Below are 14,338 nucleotides of genomic sequence, written 5' to 3' on the forward strand. Positions count from 1 at the left end.
TGCGGTTGAATTGCTTTTGTCCTGGGAGCACTGTACAAACATGGAGGTGGTATTGACGCATGCCCAGGCTCTGTATGCGATATCTAGTGTATCCATGACCACTGCTAACCAGCAGCCACCGTCCCGCCAGTACAGCAAGCTTTCAAGTTTCAGAAAATCCTTTATTAAAAAAGCATGTAATTACAAAATGCTGATGCCCTAACACAAACTCAGTATAAAAAGTGAAAAATAGTTTTCACATCTAAATGAGCGCCTGGCAGAGTATTGAATTAGACAGGGCAATGGTGGATGTGTTTACAGTGTGGTGGTTTTGACAAATGACACCGCTTCTTCGGGCTGCTGTACTGCACCAATCAAATTATCCCAAGGTGACATGCTGAAATGCTAATATCTCTGTGCTCATCACTGCAGAAGGTTTTTTGGATGTAGATATTGAACATTTATAAATTCCCTCTGCACTTCAGGATCCAAGCCAACTCTGAAATGTCCATTGCCGTGAGTCCTTTTGTTCGATTTAATGGGATAGTTCACCCAAAAATGAAAAAGCACTCACTATTTACAGACCCCCTGGCGGCTTTAAACCTTTATGAGTTTCTTTATTCTGTCGAACACAAAAGAAGATTTGTAACCAAAAACATCCATAGTAGGAGAAACAAACCCTAAGGAAGTCAATAGTTGTTTTCAGGTTTCTTCAAAATATCTTTTGTATTCAACAGAGTAAAGAAGCTCAGACTCGGTGAATTATGGAAGAGGATTAGGGCCAAGCAATAATAATAATAATAAATGAATTAGGGCCAAGTAAAAATAATAAAAAAAACTTCAAGATTAATGTCATGAAGCTGATGCTGAGAACAGACTTGCGAATCCAAATGCAGTTTATTATTCGAGGTTGTAAAGGCAGAGGTCAAAAACAGGAGCAAAACATTAACCCAAGGGCAATTCAATAATTGTGCTCAAAATACAGGCGAGAGGTCAGACTAGACAGCAATGAATCAGAACGAGGAACAAGGCTAGGATTGAAAAACACAGGAAAACAAACCAGGGAAACCGCTTCGCAATGTTCATTAGAGAAACAAGACTCAGCAATGTATGTATGAAGGTGAGTTGTATTTATAATCCTTGTAATCAGTGTAGATGAGCAGCAGCTGTGACTGTGTGTGAGCGTCTGGACTATTCTCGGCTGATGTAGGAGTTGATGGGTGCGGGGAGTTATAGTTCATTTAACAGTAATCTAGAAAAATCCCTGCTGGCGATTGCAACAAACTACAGGAAGTAATCGCTAGAGGAGACAACACCACTGGCAATCACAACAATTAAAAAGACATAATAATGCAAGGTGGCGGCGTGGTGGTGCAGTGGTTAGCGCGACCCCAGATTAATAAAGGGACTAAGTCGAAAAGAAAATGAATTAATTAATTAATTGTTTTACCTGGAGAATGTGAACTAATATCAATCGTGTTGTTTAGCTGGAGGTGGGGTGCGGGTGTAGTGCTTTGCATCCACTTTTGTTAGTTGTTTTTTTTTCAATGTCGTGTTTTTTGCAAAGAGTCTAATCTACACTTAACGACAATCCGCTTCTTTTCTTCGAGTTAAAAATAACAAGAATCCATTGAAAAAATGTATGTCTCCGGCCTGCCATTGTTTCTGTTTCTGACTGTCTCTCCAGTTATGACGGGCAATTTGCGAATTAATCATTTGTTTTAAACTGCATCTTCTAAGTGAACCGGTCGAACTAGTTCATTAAATGAGTTATCATGAAACAGTTTGCGTCTTCAGTACTAACATACCAGATACCCCCTCTGACTCAAAAGAAGCCAATATCTTGAGTTATTCAGTTACTATAACAGTACACTGACTCATCTGCTGTGAAAAATAAGAGACCTGATGATGATGATGAGTGCGAGCTGAATGTCTGTTCCCTTGCAGCTAAAAATATGGACGACACGACAGCACCTTTTCATACTTAACGCTTTTTAAGGCAAAACGCCTCATGACGAGCACAAACTGTCGCAAAAAACTGCTGAAATTGGAGCCTGAGCATGCGCAGAAGAGACTAGCAGATGAAGCCACAGATTCAAACTTCCAACCAAACGCTTGTAGAGTACAACAAATCAACCACGTCCCCCGAACTTCTCATTTGATCGCCCGTATCTGCACTATAACTAAAGCTCGCTAAATAAATATGAGCACTTACATTTAAAAACACGTAATAATATAAGATTTAAAAACTGTGTGATGTTAGCTGTTAAAATATCACTTGTAAAATATGAACAATAACATATGAACACATACTTTTTAGAAAGGTTTTTAGGTTTAATTAACAATCAACAGGACCCAAAATATACACACCGTAGATAACTATTTAACATGCGAGAAATATCATGCGTTTAAAAGATAAATACAGCAAGATTTCCAAATATCAACAGGACATTTACACATCCCATCTCTGCACTATATAAAATAATCCTCGTCAGTTTGTACAATAAACTTAGCAGCATTAATACATCAACTGATGTCTGTCAGTTGCTGCAACATCGCTTGTATATTGTTTATCATTTTTTCCTCTTGTATTCATTTGGTTTATTCGATGCCTTAATATCTGGCAAAGAGGAATTTACATTTCGTTTTAATGTTTATTAGGAGTTTTCAAATAAAATCGACACTTCAATCCCCTCCCAAAGCTCCGACGGTCTGTTTCAAGAGTAAAACGAAGATAAGGGAGAAGTTCAAGCTAGGCTACTTATAGTGAGTTTGGATTAATCTGATTGGCTAACTAATGAATGTAGATGGGTGGCCAACTGCAGTCAATCATATCACATGCTCCTCTCGAAATTAGTTTGTGAAACTTTGTTTAGAGAAACGAATGTCAAATGTCAATCACGATGACATGCCCCATTTTTATAGCGTTAAATTACTGGGTAAAAACATAATATTTACAAAAATGAAGATCTGCACCTATATCAGCTGGATAACCAGTGATTTAACTGACCAAAACCATTTTTCGGGACATTTTATTGCAAGTTAATACGTTTTTTTATTTGGGCTCAAGAGTCGTTCATTAACATGCTACAGCCAGCCCCCAGCTTGCGATCTTACAGCCGATCCCACACCGATGGCACACTTGCTCGCGGCGAGCTCTCTCATTGACTATGTGATTCAACCTGTCTAAGGTATTTTTATTCCGCAATACATTTAAAAAAAAAGCCAATTAAGCTAGGTAAAAAGTAACTCGTGTTACATTTTTTTAAAAGTAACTAAAATAACAATAATTACATTTAAAAGTAATGCAATACTTGTTGCTTTGGTAAAGTAATATTATCACGTAACATGCATTACTTTTAACACATTACCCCAAACACAGGTTGTCACATAATTTTTTTCTTTGACATTTGCATGGTCAACCCCCCAATCTTTCTGATGCTCTCAATGCCTTCTCCATGCAAGTTTCAATCCCACAGTGCACTGCGTTAGCTCAGAAACTTAACTTCATTACAAATGATTTGAAAATGATACACTGCGCTTGCTATATGCCAGTGGAAACACATTGTAACATATAAACCTTTAAATTGTAAACATTTAGAGGTTTATCAATTACAAAATATAATAATCATAATTAATACAATAGTGGACTTAAGCTAACATTGCAGACATTTTGTTTTAAAACAGACACCGATCAAGTGAGAAAAACCATCACACTTAAAGAGAACAAAGTCTTCGGGCTCTATTTTGACGGTCCATGCACAGAGCACAAAACGCAGGGCGCAAATACTTTCAGGGCGTGTCAAAATGCATTTTTGCTGACATAAGGACGGGAAAATCCGCTTTGCGCCATGGCGCATGGTCTAAAAGGGTTGAGTTTATTTTCTTAATGAGTTATAGGTGTGTTTTGAGAATAAACCAATTAGAGTCTCATCTCCCATTGCCTTTAAGAGCCAGCTGCGTCACGCCATAAGCGCATTGCTATTGACATGACATAAAGTAAGTTCACTTTCGCTTTTGCTCTCGTGGATAGGGAAACCTTACCGCAAAGACATCAATTAGCCTATAAATAATTAATTTCGTTTGTTAAGTGCAAAGATTTGTTTCAAAATAATTTTTAAATTCAGTTCTAATTTCCAGCAAACGAATAAATGAACAATAATAACAAAGTGTGGTCAAAATACTGAGTTATTTCCAAATACACCTGCTATGCCCCATATGGTCTTAAACCTGACAAGTGGACAAATCTAAGCTTTTTTTTAATAAAACAAATATAAATATCCATATAATAAATAATACTGCTAATAATAATAATAACATTATACAAAAGCAAATTGAATAAACTGAAAAAGCCTCTCGAGATGAAGAAAGTACGAAGACAATGGTTTTTAAATTCATGTAGGCTAGAAGTTAATATGTTTTGTAATATTTTAATCATTTATATTTATATCCTATATCTATCCTTAATATATTACATCTTTTTCATATGTAAAGATATTTGCCTAATGCATCTTGTGTGTAGTGTGTAAGCACATTGCGCCTGACAATAAACCGACTTTGTTCTGGTCTAAAGAACAGACTGTTTACAGTTTCTCAAAATAGCAACACGCTAAAACACGCCTGCTTGTTTAGACCAAAATGCCTAATGGCGCACATTTGAGCGCAAATGCATTTGCTATTTAAACAGCGTGGCGCAACACCTCAAAATGACCCTTGCGCCGAGCTAAAAGTAGTAAAAGACTATTGCGCTGCGCCTTGCGCCACATTGCGCTGGGTGTATGATAGGGCACTTTATCTCAGAGTTTGGCTTTCTATGTCATTAATCATATTTGTATTTGTCAATTTTAAACCCCACAGGCGAACTTATAGCAGTCAATGAGAGTTGGATATATCCTCCATTCTGTGCCATTAATCAATCAGTACACTGCTGTATATAAATGAACTGTCAAATGTGTGCTTACTTTGCAGGCTTTTATAAGTATCTTCCTCAAATGCAGCAGTTAAGAGTCTCTGGCAGACCTGAGAATAATCCTGGCCTGCACTTAGAAGAGCTCACCCTGAGGGTGTTAATAAAACACCTCAACACTGGTGGAACCAGCAGGATTCGCTGAATCAGCACACTGTCGGCCTCATAAACAACAGATTCAGCTCATAAAGATGCCATTTCAGACTCCAAAAGTGACCCGGAGTCACAGCATCGCTTTACTCCTCTGTTTCCCTTCTCTTTTTAATGGACGCAACCATGCAAAACTGCAATGAGGTACATTAAAGACTGAATGGCTTCTCCATATGTTGTTCAGTAGCTTGAACTTATATTGAGAATATTGACCTGTAAAAGACTCCCTCTGTAAAACACTGCTGTGATACATCGAGTCTTTTATTATCCTCTTGTCATTTATCTGCTGCCCTCATCGTTTCTTTTTTCCAATCATGTACAACATCTGCTGCATTTAAACAGACGCTTTTTGTTTAATGTTGAATCTGAAGACAAGGCTTTCAACATGAACGCTAAAGAAGTTGTTCGATAAACATGTTCAGTTTGAACATGTTTTAGCATGTTGAATTGTTTGTCACAAGGACATGCATACAGTGCATGAATATACAGTACAGAGTTAATCACACAGCAAACCCCCAAGTGTTTAATTTAACACTGATCATTATTTATATAAAATTAACATGTTGAAATTAACACTGAAGTAGGGGGGAAGGTAATTGATTGAGCAGTAGCGATGTAAAGTTTATAAGCCCGGAAAAGAATAAGCCCATATTTATTTAACTGCTTAGCAAATCCTACTACAGTGCAAAGCAGGGGCAGACTGGGACAGCATTTTCACCTGGAAAAAAGTTACTACTAAAGGTGCAGTAGGTGATCTGCCAAAATGCTAACCGCTTAGCATATTATCTTTGGACAGCGGGGAGGGACTGTGATTCAAAGCCACACCCCCTGAAATTCGCCAGTTAGTTAGTGCCAGCGCCGTGCAGGAATTACATGAAATACTTTGCCACACTTACATGCTATTTCAGAGCGAATATTCAGAGTAGCGGTAAACAGTATAGGAAGGCTATCATTGTTCAAAAATGACCCAATGTGAATTTAAAAGCAACTTCAGCTCAATAAAACAGGCTAGGCGGAATAGCGCTATTTACTGGTGTTTTGTTGTTAAACTGAATATAAATCTACATTATAGATGCTGTCAAAGAACCTTATGAAACTGAAAATAATCACATCAATATTTCACTGAGAGATTTCAGTGGCTGAACAACGTCTGTGCATACAAGTCATTTATAACAAAACCCAATCTAACATAAAATAGTTTTAAAACAGAACATTACCTGTCTAACAGTAATACTTCAGCCATGGTGTCGTCCTTCCTCCAGTGTGCTAAAGTAACTCCAATATTGATTCAGGTTTTTAAAAGTTTCAATTCAGCATTTGATTTCTTCCGGTCCGTCTCGTGACCGCATGGCCGCTTTAAGGGCGAATTATACCCGCGCCTGGCTGTACAGTAATCGGCCTGAGGTTGGCTGTCCTTCGGCGCCTCCGGCTCCGACTCGGCATCTGCGAGCGGCCCGCAGCTTCCTCGGAGCACATGCGTTTGTGATGCAGACGGGCACGCACTAATGGCGGATCTGCGTGAACAGATGCGCAAAAGTCGGAATCTACATTTTGCTGACTGACAGTCTGACCTCCCTATCGGAATTAAGGGAGATGACGGTCCGACTCTATTTAATTGGATGAACATTTTTTAGTTTTATGCTTTACCCAGAATATAAAATACATAAAAACACATTTAGATCATTTACTGTACTCATTACTAGGGATGTAACGGTATCAGAATTTCACGGTACGGTAATACCTCGGTATGAATGTCACGGTACGGTATTTATTGAATCATTTACAGGAAAAAACAAAACTTATGAAAATACTCCAAAAAAGTGCCAAAAGTGTCAATGACATACAAATTAGCCATCTATCTGTAAGCTTTGAAACAGGAACTTCAATTTTAATAACAAAAAAATATTAAACCATGTAAAAAAAATAAAGTTTAAATTTAGTAGTGTTGAAAAATCACATTCAACATTTAATCACTCACTTACTTAGATAGAGATGGGTTTATAGGAAAATTATCATATAAATATAATCTGGTAAAAGCTGGTATCTCTGGGTATTTACAATGTCCCCTGCAACAGAAAAAAACCCTCTCATTTGGGACTGAGGTTTCTGGGACAAGAGAGATATGACTTGGCCCATGTTGACAGCAGTGGGTGACGTTGTGCATTGTCTTTCCCCCACTTGAGAGCACAAACCATGAGTGAGATAGAGATCTCATGTCTGCATCAATCTGAACAGTGTGCTGTGTTTCTGCAGTCCCCATGACTGATTATTAGTCGTATTCCCCAACTTGCAGGCACGTGCACACACAGTGCTCAACCTGTGCAGTGCACATGCCCTTTTTAGTCTTTGATAGAATGTTCCCTTCCAAAATGATCAAAAGTGCCCCTGCGACGCGACATACCCTCCGTCCCCGCTTTACAGTACGCGCGCGACAACACAGCTGATAAGAACTCGTGCGAAAACACCACTATTCAGGACGCGCGCGGTGACAACACCCGCTTTAGAGTTTTACAGCTCTTTTTGATCCCCGCTTCTAGCAGCACACTCCATTTCCGCATTACTGGATCTGTAGCGACAACAGACCGCAAGGGATTATGGCCAAGCCTGGGCTGATGGGAATTGTAGTTTTCCGGTACCTCCCGTTCGCTTCATTCGCCTGAGCAAATTTTCTCAGAAGACCTATAGTTTTACCGAGTCATGCGACTACGGTAATATCGAAAAAAATTCATATTGCGGTATGACGGTATTTACAATACCGTTACATCCCTACTCATTACTATTGGACTGTGAAGAGACTTTCAACCAGCACAACAAAAAATGTTTCTGAAGACAATCACCTACTGCACCTTTAATCGGCACCTTTACCGATCTGATGCAATCGGTAAATGGAGAGCGGGGGTGGAGTCTACCGCTGAGTGAAGAGTGGAGGGTGGGAGAGGGGTTGCGCAACAGGCCACAGTTACGGTGGCAGGCCAGATTAACCGTCAGGACAACGGGAAATATCCTTGTGCTCTCAAAGGCCAGTCCGCCGCTGCTGGAAAGTATTCATAGCGCTTCACTTTTTCCACATTTATGTTACAGCCCTATTCCAAAATGCTTTAAACTAATTTATTTCCTCAAAATTCTACACACAATACACCATAATGACAATGTGAAAAAAATTCTTGAAATTGTTGCAAATTTATTAAAAACAAAAAACTTGAAAGATTCACATGTGCAGAAGTATTCACAGCCTTTGCTCAATACTTTGTTGATGCACCTTTGGCAGCAATTACAGCCTCAAGTCCTTTTGAATATGATGCCACAAGCTTGGCACAGCTGTATTTGGGAATTTTTGCCCATTTCTCTTTGCAGTACCTCTCAAGCTCTATCAGGCTGGATGAGAAGCGACAGTTTACAGCCATTTTCAGATCTCTCCAAAGATGTTCAATACGATTTAGGTTTGGTTTCTGGCTGGGCCAATCACAGACATTCACAGGGTTGTTGTGAAGCCACTCCATTGATATTTTGGCAGTGTGCTTTGGGTCATTGTCCTGCTGGAAGATGAACCGTCACCCCAGGCCCAGTTTACACTAGTGCGTATTAGTTTTAAAACGATGTTTTAGATCAAAAACGATCCTCATCCACACTAGCGTTTCACCTAGAGTCTCTGGACATATCTCCGTCCACACTACACCACCAAAAACGTATATCACGTGGCCATTCACGCACTCTGGGCATGCGCGTTCTAGTATAAACAGAAAGCATGCGTCTCGCTCGGCATTTTGTTATTGTTAGTCAACAAACGCCGGTTGAACATTAAACGTGATGGCAAAGAAAGCAAGAGAGGTATTTTTGTGGACAGACGAGGTCGAGTTGTTACTAAACGCAACAAATGAATAACTGCACAATGGCGCATAAAACAGACAATAGTGCAAACAGCGCTCCCATTTCTGTGCCCATGTTGTTGTTGTGTCTTCCGGAAGCGTTAAAGCCATGTGTAATAGTCATGTGATAGAGACTTGGCGAATAAGGGAAGGATACGCAATGACACAAAAGCCCCAATCAGGTAGCAAATCTCAGCAGTCCCTCCTCCGTTTTCAGATGTCTCAGTTTTTCCTCATCCACACTGAAACGGAGCAGTAGCGTTTTTGTAACGAGGAGACTGACAAGGAGGGATCCATTTTGCAGTATTCAATAGACACAGTTCAATCACAAACATACAAAACACACTAAACTGCGAACTCACATCAACAGTATTCAATATAGATCGTGGGGCTGGCGGCTGACAGACACAGAGTGAGTTACCAGGCATGGATCAGTGGCAGGCGGCATGGTTCAGAGTCCGTGTAACAAGCGTGGGTCGTGGGCAGGCAGCGTGGTTCAGAGTCCATGTAACAAGCATGGGTCGAGGGCAGGCAGAAGGCAACTCAGAGTCAGAAACAGTCCGGGGTTATGCACAAGAGATCAGGCAGGAAATAACGCTCAGAAATGTTGGCCGTGGCTGAACAAGACTTCGCAATGAACTGGTGTTTGAGTGTGGCTTATATAGGGAGCGTGGGTCGTTAATAGGATTCAGTTCAGGTGTGTGCACAATCAGTTTAGGTTGATGATGTATTGCTTAGAAGTCTGGGGATGGCGGCCTCTGCTGGTCAGCGAGGGGAATGACTGGGACCGAGTCGGTGACAGTTTTAGAATGAAAACGGCCTCTCCAGCGTTTTCAAAACGCTCCGTTTTCGGCACTCGAGAACTCCGGCGTAGTGTGGACGGATGGCTTAACCATAGCAAAACTTATGCATTTTAAAACGAAAACGCATTAGTGTAAACGGGGCCCCAGTCTGAGGTCAAGAGCACTCTGAAGCAGGTTTTCATTCAGGATTTCTCTGTACATTGCTGCATTCATCTTTCCCTCTGTCCTGACTAGTCTTCCAGTTCCTGCTGCTGAAAAACATCCCCACAGCATGATGTTGCCACCACCATGCTTCACTGTAGGGATGGTATTAGCCTGGTGATGAGCGGTGCCTGGTTTCTCCAAACGTAACACCTGGCAATCGTTGTTTATAATGTAAAGATCTAATGTATTCATAACTGTTTTTACACATACAGTTTACATTTGGTAATCATGACTTTCTGTTTCAAAGATCTAAACTGGACTCTTCTCTCCCAGTTTCAACATATGTTTTATACATATCATGCTTTTCTGACACAGATGGTTCTTATTGCATCACAAAGTCCTCTCTCGTGCTCTTTTATGACCCCTTTAGCTTAACCCAGAGATGGCCAACCCTGTTCCTGGAGAGCCACCTTCCTGCAGATTTCAGTTGCTACCCATATCAAACCCACCTGAAGCAATTAATTAGGACCTGAACACCACGTGATAATTACAGGCAGGTGTGTTTGATATGGGTAGCAACTGAAATCTGCAGGAAGGTGGCTCTCCAGGAACAGGGTAGGCCACCCCTGCCTTAACCCATCAACTGTTACATATAATGGCAGATTCAAAGGGCCCTCCACTCACCCAATAAATGTATCTTCACATATGTTTTATGTAAATAAAAATCTACTTCAATCAGCGAGTGTACACGATGAACATGTCTTCAGTTTTGGCAAGCTGTGCAGTGTTAAAATAACAGAATTTTCCTTTGCTCTAAAACGGAGGCAAAATCAAAGACTCGTTTGCGAAAGGTCCAGAGATTAAATTTTGGCATCAGCACTTTTCACACTGATTCCCTATATGCTTTGTATCTGCAGAATATTTCTTGAATGCAATTTGATTAACAACTCAACTGTGACCTAACCTAAATGGCCTATTGTTTAAAAAATCAGTTTTTTGTGCTGACGCGAAACTAAACTGAGCCGAATAAAGTGGGTAAACTAATTATCTCTCTCAAGATGCAATCCAGAGGTTACTGCCGATGCAAAACTCGACAGCTAATTAATGCTTTTCCTACTGCAAAGTGTGACTCAGTCGGAGCCGTTAAAGCACCTTTTATATTAAGAATGTCAGAAAAGTTAGTGCCAGCCTTTGTCTGAACTGGAAACATTTAGTGCTTCAGCAAAGGAAAAAAGAAAAGTCAACTAATAAGCATTGAGGCTCTGCATACTGTACATCATTTTTAGCCATAAAAGAAATCATAAGATGTGGTCTTGGTGAGGTATATTCTTCTGCTTAGAGGTCAATAGTGTTACTTTCTAAACTCTTTCCCCACAACGCTTTAGATTCAGCATCATTTCTTCTGCTGAATTATTCATGGGCCCCTTTTACCCCATTCCATGGCCACGCATAAAGAAAATGAGGCGCTGAAATACTTGCGTTGAAACATTTCTCACCGACAAAACACTGGTTTACAGGGTTATATCGGTGTTGCGGATCTATTTAACTGACATCTCCAAAAAGCGCTAGGTGTGTTATAGTTATGATACAATACAAGGAAGCTGTAGTGTTTTCAAACTTGACACAGGGAATATTGTATCACTTCTGGTTGATGTCTATGACCAAAGTTATTATTTTTTTGTTTGTTTTTTTAGGAATAGTGAAATTTGTTGTATATTTAACCCATTATGGTCCTAGGAGGTAAGTTTTTTTGCGGTTTTTGTATTCGCAAACCCACCAGAGGCTGCTGCGTACGCTTTTTAAGATCTCAAATTTCTCTCACAAGTGCCATTCGCACCTGCTCTTCTCACATTAATCCGCTGTCGACTGACTGTCCCTGAGTGAACAACTGACCCACACTCCTCTTTTCTTAAACCCAGGCAGGGGGTGTCCAACCTGTGGTCTGTGTGGGTCCTAATGCCCTAGTATAGTGACGGGAACGCTAAACTCTCAGTGAGCGCCGTCTTTCGGATGACACATTAAACCGAGGTCCCGACTCTCTGTAGTTGTTAAAAATCCCAGAATGTCCTTCGAAAAAGAGTAGGGGTTTACCCTGGCCAAATCTGCCCACTGGCCTTTGTCCATCATGGCCTCCTCACCATCCCCATACTATAGGTGCGTTCGACATGAAGCTCAGCTGCAGCCGGTGATCAACGAGATTAGCCGAGCGCAAGCGGGGGCGGAGTTGAAAACGGAGCCGTCAAGACGGACAGCTGGACACTTCGGGACTCAAAGTTGCTGCAGTCATGATGACTGATCACATGGCGTCATATTAATTATTTTTTTGTTATTTTTATTTATAACAACAAAACATTTACAAATAAAACAGAATACAGTCTCTACAAACTGTAGTTGCTTTTTAAACAATAAGGGAGAATTATGAATAAAATATATAACAAATGCATGAGAGAAATTAGAGGAAATGAGAGGCTAATATAAACATAAAAACGAAGAGGTCTATTAAATACAAAGCAATAAGCATAAATTCTAGGAGTTAAACATCAACCTTTAGGCTAATACTTCTTGTTTGAATATGCTAAAAATGGGTTTACATATGTGTACATTTGTAGATATAAAAATTTCCAATATAAAAAGCAAAACAAGGTGTTTTGATTAGGTCTTAATAAATGACCTTATTTTGGATAATGAATGAATTTTCAAAAAAGCATTTTAATCCAAAAAGATTGTGTTGAAAAGAACAAAAGGTAAAATAAGTGAGCTATGTAGAAGTTTCCCAGAAAGAGCAGGTAGCCTTTAAACTGATAGACAGGGAATAAAATATATATTTATATTATAATAATAAAACCATTTTATAATTATTTAATAAAAAAGTTCCTTACCTTAATTTGTTAAGAGAGCTTTAGGGTGGCAGGATCAATGATGATGATTATTTTATTACAAGTCTGTAAGACTTATTTAAGTTATTCACTAAAATATACACTAAAATATATCATTTAAATCATTCATGGAGATGAATGCAGTAAATAGTCTGTATAAAAAAAGTTAAAAATAAACCTGTGCAAACAAGCTAACCTTTATAACCAGATTATTTAACAAAAGATGATTACTGCAGTAAATATTGTAGTCTTTTAATAAGCATGATGTGTACAGGATAGAGGTTGTGAAAAGTGAATTGTTTGTTTTGAAACTTTTGAATCGGAATTTGTCCAATTATAAACCCGAAATACACGTGTTTGTTGTCATGTGGTGAATCCGGCCAATCGTGTAATATCGGTGTCGTCATCAGAGCTCCTGCAGTCGCTCTTCAGAAGCTGCACGGTCTGAGTTTGCCGTCTGATCTCGGAGCGCTGTCGCGGTACTTTGATGCCACATGTGACAGTCACGTGGCGTCGGCGCAGCATCAATCCGGACAAGATTTCTAACCAGAATGCACCGCTTTAAGACAGATTTCCATCGATCTGCGCAGCGCTGCATGAAGTCGAACGCACCTTATAATTGGCTTCATCACTCGGTCTCCTCTCCACCAGTCAGCTAGTGTGTGGTGTGCGGTCTAGCACAATTTGGCCGCTGTAGCCATATTGATTCCCCCCAATAAGTAAAGCTCTTTGAGAGCTTAGAAAAGCGCTATATAAATGTAAGGAATTGTTATTAAGTAAGCGGTCAGCTAGTAAGTGCAAAAAGGAACAGCACCATATCGCCCCATAGCGTTCATTTTAAAGACGAGGTACGTTTTCAGAATAAGCCAATGTTGTGTATATTACAGACAAATGATGCTGCTATGTGATACAACTTTCTCAAATAAAAGCTTTTTATTTTGTTTTGCAAGAGAAAGTAATACTATTAATAATACAAAAAAATGAGTGCTTGATTATTATAAATGATTTAAAATTAAATCATTTCAAAATTCTAATTTTTGGTTGTGTGTTTGCATCATTTCAATAAATAGTCCGCCATGATCTATTACTAATATGAAGGAAAAAATGAATTATTAAAACTGCAAAATATTGTAAATATTTAAAACACTTTTGTCCTCTAAATGAAAGTTTTGATAACACTTGAATGGGGTGTTCATAAGGCGTGCTATGAAACCTTTATGACACATGCCATGAATGTAAATGAGGTTTTAAGCATGCATATGACAACTGTTATTAAGTGTTATTAAATTTGTTGAGTTATGTCACTTTAAATGCTAAGATGACATTATGACAACTTCACATTAACAATTAGGTCACAGTCTTCATGTTGGTCATGACAACTTGACATTACCAAGACAACAAAACTTGTCATAAATCTCTCATTAACATGATTGTCATGAGGCGTTATAATTATGTCATGAATATTTCACTGATCACGTTTTCAGTGGAACAAACTGTATTTGTCATTAAAATGTCTCATTAAAAGTGTCATTACTCTATCGAACCATTTTTTTT

At 39.2% G+C, this 14,338-nt stretch overlaps 1 long non-coding RNA gene across 1 annotated transcript; it reads right to left on the reverse strand.

Annotated features, from left to right (window-relative positions):
* Nucleotides 1-1,540: 1,540 nt before the first annotated feature.
* Nucleotides 1,541-5,763, reverse strand: LOC147833561 (uncharacterized). Its single transcript, XR_015509020.1, has 5 exons — nt 5,560-5,763; nt 4,770-5,308; nt 3,671-3,712; nt 2,106-3,083; nt 1,541-2,053 (listed from the first exon to the last, which is right to left on the reverse strand). It is a non-coding gene; the product is annotated as an uncharacterized LOC147833561 (long non-coding RNA).
* Between the last annotated feature and the right edge of the window lie 8,575 nt (nt 5,764-14,338).

Source organism: Danio rerio, chromosome 15 (assembly GCF_052040795.2).
Source record: "Danio rerio strain M-AB ecotype USA chromosome 15, GRCz13ab, whole genome shotgun sequence".
In the NCBI taxonomy this organism is placed as follows: domain Eukaryota; kingdom Metazoa; phylum Chordata; class Actinopteri; order Cypriniformes; family Danionidae; genus Danio; species Danio rerio.